We start from the raw sequence: 6114 nt of genomic DNA on the forward strand, positions 1-6114 counted from the left end.
TTTAAAAGATTCAACCCATCCAACCTACAATGAAGTGGTTAGAATAAAATTTCAATTATTTGATAATTTCATTGTTTTAATCTTTAAGCCTTACCATGCTAAATATCTTAAATGGACTTATCCATCTTTCAATTTGGACACAATCATTCATGATTTTAGAGAAAATCCTGTAGTATGTACTGAATGAATGGTGAACAGGGTAGGCCATAATGAGATTGCACTAATGTGCTGGCTGATCTTGGTCTACACTGGTTGTATTAGTAAATTCAGTCCCCGCCAGCAGGGTATGTGCATAATGTAAGTCAAATTATTCTTTCATTTATTTAATAGCTTGTTAATTTCACTGTACAAAACAACGTGAAAATTTAGTAAGGCAGATCTGAATTTTTGGGCTGGCTTAATATCGATTTTCTGCTTCAAAGTTTCTAATCAGTGCATACAGGGTCACACTTCAATATCCTGGTGAAAATAATGCTTTAGTCATTCAATTTATTATAAATAAATCAAATGGAACATTCTCAGAAATAATCCTTAAGTTTGTCTTATATCATTTGACCTTGTATCTCTTGTGATCAAACATCGGTTGAGTCTGTAATATTATCTTGAAGTGTAGATAATGTTAAAATATCTGGCAACATTTGCATTTCTTTCAAAAAGGCAGCTAACCATCTAGAGTTGTAGAATCAAGTTCTTGAAAGGGCACCGGTTTTCTATTTTAATTTGCTTAAAATATACATCGGAAGCCATTAGTCCTCCAAAGATGATGTAAGCAACTTTTGTGTTGAAGTTTTGAAGTTTGTTGAACATTTGAAGCAATTTAAAATCCATGACATATGTGAATGAATTTGTACTGAATCCATGAACACATATGAATCCATTTGTTTCGAATCCATGAAAATATGTGAAGTTAGTTGTACAGAATCCTCAGGCATATGTGAAGCAATTGATCACATTTTTAGAATCAAAATACTATTGCAACTGATGCTTAGTAATAATTAATTAAGAAATGAATATAACTTTGTTTCCCTTATGCAGATTGAGTACAAACTATCACAAGACGTGTTAAGACAAAAGCTGTTACAAGTTACAATCTGGGACCATGATGTGCTAAGGGAAAACCCCTTTCTTGGGGCAGTGTATGTCAGACTTAGAGACATTGACTTTACCAATACAGTATCACAATGGTATAAACTGGAGAAACTACAAATCACAGACACAAATGCATTGTAACATTTTAACTATTTGTAAACCAGTCAGAAAATGCAAAATTGTGATTGGATGATTTAAATTTTGAATTTATAATTGACCAATGGCATGATAGGATTCAAAGACTGGTCACCAAATGTATTAATAAGACCAGTAGCTCGAATCAGCAGTACATTGTCTTTTTTAATATAGATTTTAGCTTTTAAGAGAAGATTTGTTAAAAGCGTTAAAGGATATTCGAGCTAGAATGTTTTAGTATAAAAGCAGCATGCCTCCAGATTCTCATTTTCATAAAAAAAATTGAAAATGTATTTTAAAAGTGAAATATGTGAAATGAAAAAAGAAAGTAATTTACACATTGCAAACTGCACTTCCAATATCTGTAAATTACCAAACTGAGGTCTAAATAGCAAAATTAGCACATACATTTATACTGTATAAGTCGTGCAATAGAATTATGATGATAAATACTAGATAGTCAGTTATTAATCGCATATAACTTGTAAATTATTACTTAAATCTTGAATCTTTTACTTTTCTCAACATCTTAGTACATTTTCCCAAGTTTCATTTTCTTGAAATATTTGGTTCATCTGGAGGCTTGCAGCTTTAAATTATATGTAAGATGACTATGAGGGGCTCTTCCAAGTTGTTATTTTAGTTGAAAAATTATTTAGTGCCATATAACACTACAATTGTTTGATATGAATGTTAAGTATAAATATTGCAGGCAAATTTAGAAGTTATCACAAAGTCAAAACCATATCAACCATGCAGCAATAAAGCACATTTATTCTTCCCAAATGTTCAGGGGAGCTTACAGTTACCTGTTTGTCCTTTAACCATGTATGTGTATATATAATTTCTAATGGAGATTTCAGTCATTGTCACTGGATACATGTTGTTGTTATGCATGCACCTGTATTGAACTTTTACCCTTTAGGGGTTTGAAGGTCATAGGGTCAAGTTCACTATTTAGGCTAATGGAAGACTTTCTGTTTTGAATATTTTAAGAATAGTAGGGCTTTTCTTCTTACTGGTGTCATGGTACCACTTTTATACAGTTTTATATGTTACTTCATATCAAAGTTTAATATTGTAACCATTGAAGGTGTTTACCTGAAAAAAAAATGTATTCTACTTAGAAAGACTATGTCTTTAGCATCAGGGAGCATTCATGAGGTGTACAAATAATTTTTAGTACATTTTTTAATCACTATATCGTATTGATAAATCAGAGAACCAAATGAAATCAGATTAATTAAAATATCATATCATTGTACATTCAGAAAATGCGTTACTCATAAAAAATCATCTGTACATTATTTTCTTTTGTATGACAATTAAAATCATGTATCAATATTTAAATACACTTGGAGCAGATAGTTGAGTGTGGTTTTAATTATACATTTTATCACAGAAACACAGATCTTCATGTAGCTTTTTAGTTTTAATGGGAACATTTTGTTCATTTTTTTTTATTATTTTGTCTGTACCACAATTATAAAATACCTAGGTATTAGGACAATAGGACTTAAATTAAATATTGTGGTGTCTAATGTGAAATGACTGAGCTCATGCCCTGTTGTTGACTAATTTCAAAATCTGGTCAAAAAATATTTTTCCTGTGTTTCTTTGTAAAATTGCTGGAAATATCTGTTTAAAAATAGGTTTATTTGTAAATTGGTTTAAAAATTGTTTCTTTGTAAAATTGCTTGAAATACCTACTTAAAAACAACAACAGAAAGTATAGAAAATGAAACAGTTAAAACTTATGTACATGTTAAAATATGCATCCATTTTAATAATAGAATACTGTTTTAAAGAATTTAGAAAATATGTCTTTTTTCTGAAGATTGTAATACATCTATTTTGATTATAATTTAAAATATGTAGATGTGTTTGACAGAAAAAAGAATAATTTACCTATCTACCAACCTGAAAAGAAAAGTCATGTATTTGCGGTTTATCCACTTAAATAACTTACCTAGATACTAAACAGTAATTTCCAATTTCAGTGCAAGTGACAGTTAATGAAATGTTAATGCCACATAATATCTGCTAATTCAGCAAGTGACCATTAGATTTAATGTCCGACATCAGTTGGCACGGAGAAGTTATGCCTTGTCCGAGGATTGAACCAGTGACCCCAAGATTACTAACATGATGCTTTCCATATTGGGCTAAGCAGGCAGACATGTAAATATAATATGAAAAAATAAACTTCCTGTGTTCTGTATTACCAGAGAGAAATTAATCCTTTGCTTATGATATGTTATAGTATATATATATCAATATTTATTACATTAAATTATATGATTTTTTTTGTTATCACTATTGGCTTTAAGAAATTCGTGCAATATCATAACATTTACAAAACTTGTATTTATTTCCTAAAAACTGTTGGTGCATTGCAGATGTGATGCCTATTATTTTGCACATGTTATATTACTCATGAAAATTTCTGAATGTAAATTTTTATTTTTTAAACTTGAATGTTGATTATGGCAGACCTGAGTTAACTGTATAGATAGTTCCCAATTTTAACAATATTTACCTCTCTTGCTTAAAGCGGCAGCCATTTTGGGGATCAATATCTGTTATTAAATAATTGACAAAATATAAAAAAAATCAATATAAACAGTTGATTTAGGTGAATTGTCAAACATTTTTATACACATGAAAATGACCCTTACAATTGAATAATCTAACTTCCATATTCCTTTGCTAGTTTTGTCTAATTTATTTTTGTAAACTGAATTAAATCCCTTTAACAAAAGAATTGTCATAACATATTTAGAGTAAAAGTTTTCAATGGCAAATACAGGTTCAAATAATTGGATTGCTTGGGATTTTTTAAGAATAATATCTTTCAATATGCTAGAATGCGGACACTTTTTGTTAAATATTGCATTTATTTTGAGTGTTTTATTGAATATATAGCATGAACTATTTTGTTTATTCTGGTTATTTGCTGTTATACCATCTTTTACAAAGATAAGATATTAAACTTACTATTATTACTATAGAATATTGTCTGTGATAACATGAATGATATTTTGTTAAAAAAATCTGTTTTCTTTTCTTTGAAAGAGATTATAAGTGAATTATTTTTGCACAAGAATATGAAGGCTATGGACAAAAGTAGTAGGTGCCATAAACTTATAAAGGGTGTATGTGTCTGGAGTATACCGACTTAAGGCACACTCACATGTTTTCTCTTTTGACACCATTACTAGTTATAGTACCATGATATGAACTGTGTCATGATTGATATCAGTTGTAGTAACTCGTTTCACAATGGAGCTTAAGTAGATATATTCAATCTTAATAAGATATGAACATGTAAAGTTATTATATTTATGATAAAAAACATATGTCTTTAATGCTTAAAATGAAAGCTTTACGTCTCCTCTAGAAAGACATTTGATTTGTAAAGAATAATTCTAATGTAAGAAATGTATATATATGTTTGTCAGTTAGTATTAAGGAAGAAGTTTTTCTGTGTATTTCATATATCAATTTGAGAGACTAGTGGAATTCTGGTAAATTATATGGATATGTTGAAACATAGTATGTATATTAAATACATATTTTAAACGCTAATTTACAATGCTAAAAATTTCCCAGTAGGGCATGTAGTTGCCCATTGCTCCTCCCCTCTTGCTTTCTTTGTATCCACATACACTGATTTTATTTCAAGAGATGTCTTACTTAACTTATATTTTTGGACAATTCATTTAATTGGATCAAGCTTAATGGTATTAAATATAGATTTTTTTTCTCACATTTTTACTCAGAGTATGTCCATGTTTACTTTGCCAGATCATCATGCATCTTCCATAGGTGTTACTGTTTGCTTTGTATGATTGGAAAGCTTCCATAGGTGACACCTATATGATTGTTTTGTCTTCAATAAGGAGTCAATGTTTATGTTTATTTTGTTATTTGTTGAAGAAAACATAGTAGATTAAGTAAACGTTTTCTTTCATTCTAACACTATTAAACAGAATGTTCACTTTAGTACATTATTGCATGATTAAGCAAAGAATAAGAAATTTATTATGGAAAGTCGGTGGTTCTATTATAGTGCCAGCATATTGCTGAAGAAAAAATGCACTGAGGGACATCTGAAGTAATGATTAAGATTATATGAATATTTATGTTTTAGTCAATGAACTTACAAACGTTTTAATTCTTAGATTATAAGAGTTACCTACATGTAGATAAATACTGTATAATAACCATGTTTCTATCTTTGATTTTATGACATATTTCATACCTTGATTTGATGAAAATGTCAAACTTTTATTATATGAATTTTCAGCCATAGATTATAATTTTATATACATGTAGCATATAACTTGATTATTTGTATACAAATGCCATGTACTGTTAATGTAGTGCTTTTATAAGTTAATATCAACTGTTTTTATTTGTAAAAATATAATTTATTCAGTCATTCGTTCAATCTTTATATAGAATAACCATCTGTGATAACCATATCCTTACAAATAAAAGGAATTTCAATGTCACCTTGTATTTGTTTTTATCAATTCATATATACAGATTTATATTTAATAATTATTTATAAATGATATTAGTTTACATTTTTTTAGTAAAAATTACGCAAATTGTTTATTTATGACTCTCTGGCAATGTAGTAAAATGGGAAACACCTTCTGGAATATGCATTGCCTTTTTCGTATATTCGTAAAAAAATATACCATTTTAAAAACCCATCGTGACTTGCCAATTAGTCCTAATTGGTTTCACTTTGTCCCATGCAATATAGAGGTCCATCATTACTGCAATAGAATGGCTTTGGAACCAGTCCAAGTAACGTAGTCTCCAGATTGCCGGAAGTCATTGGCTTTTTGCGGTGCCGCATTTTTTTCTTTCTCTATA

General features: G+C 29.1%; 1 long non-coding RNA gene across 1 annotated transcript; it reads left to right on the plus strand.

The window, feature by feature from the left end:
- Window positions 1-2: 2 nt before the first annotated feature.
- Window positions 3-5741, plus strand: LOC132740118 (uncharacterized). The gene is made up of 2 exons (XR_009627107.1): window positions 3-37; window positions 1036-5741. It is a non-coding gene; the product is annotated as an uncharacterized LOC132740118 (long non-coding RNA).
- The last annotated feature ends 373 nt before the right edge of the window (window positions 5742-6114 follow it).

The sequence above is a fragment of the Ruditapes philippinarum genome, unplaced genomic scaffold, assembly GCF_026571515.1.
Source record: "Ruditapes philippinarum isolate M1 unplaced genomic scaffold, ASM2657151v2 ctg15938_1_1_1_1, whole genome shotgun sequence".
NCBI lineage: Eukaryota > Metazoa > Mollusca > Bivalvia > Venerida > Veneridae > Ruditapes > Ruditapes philippinarum.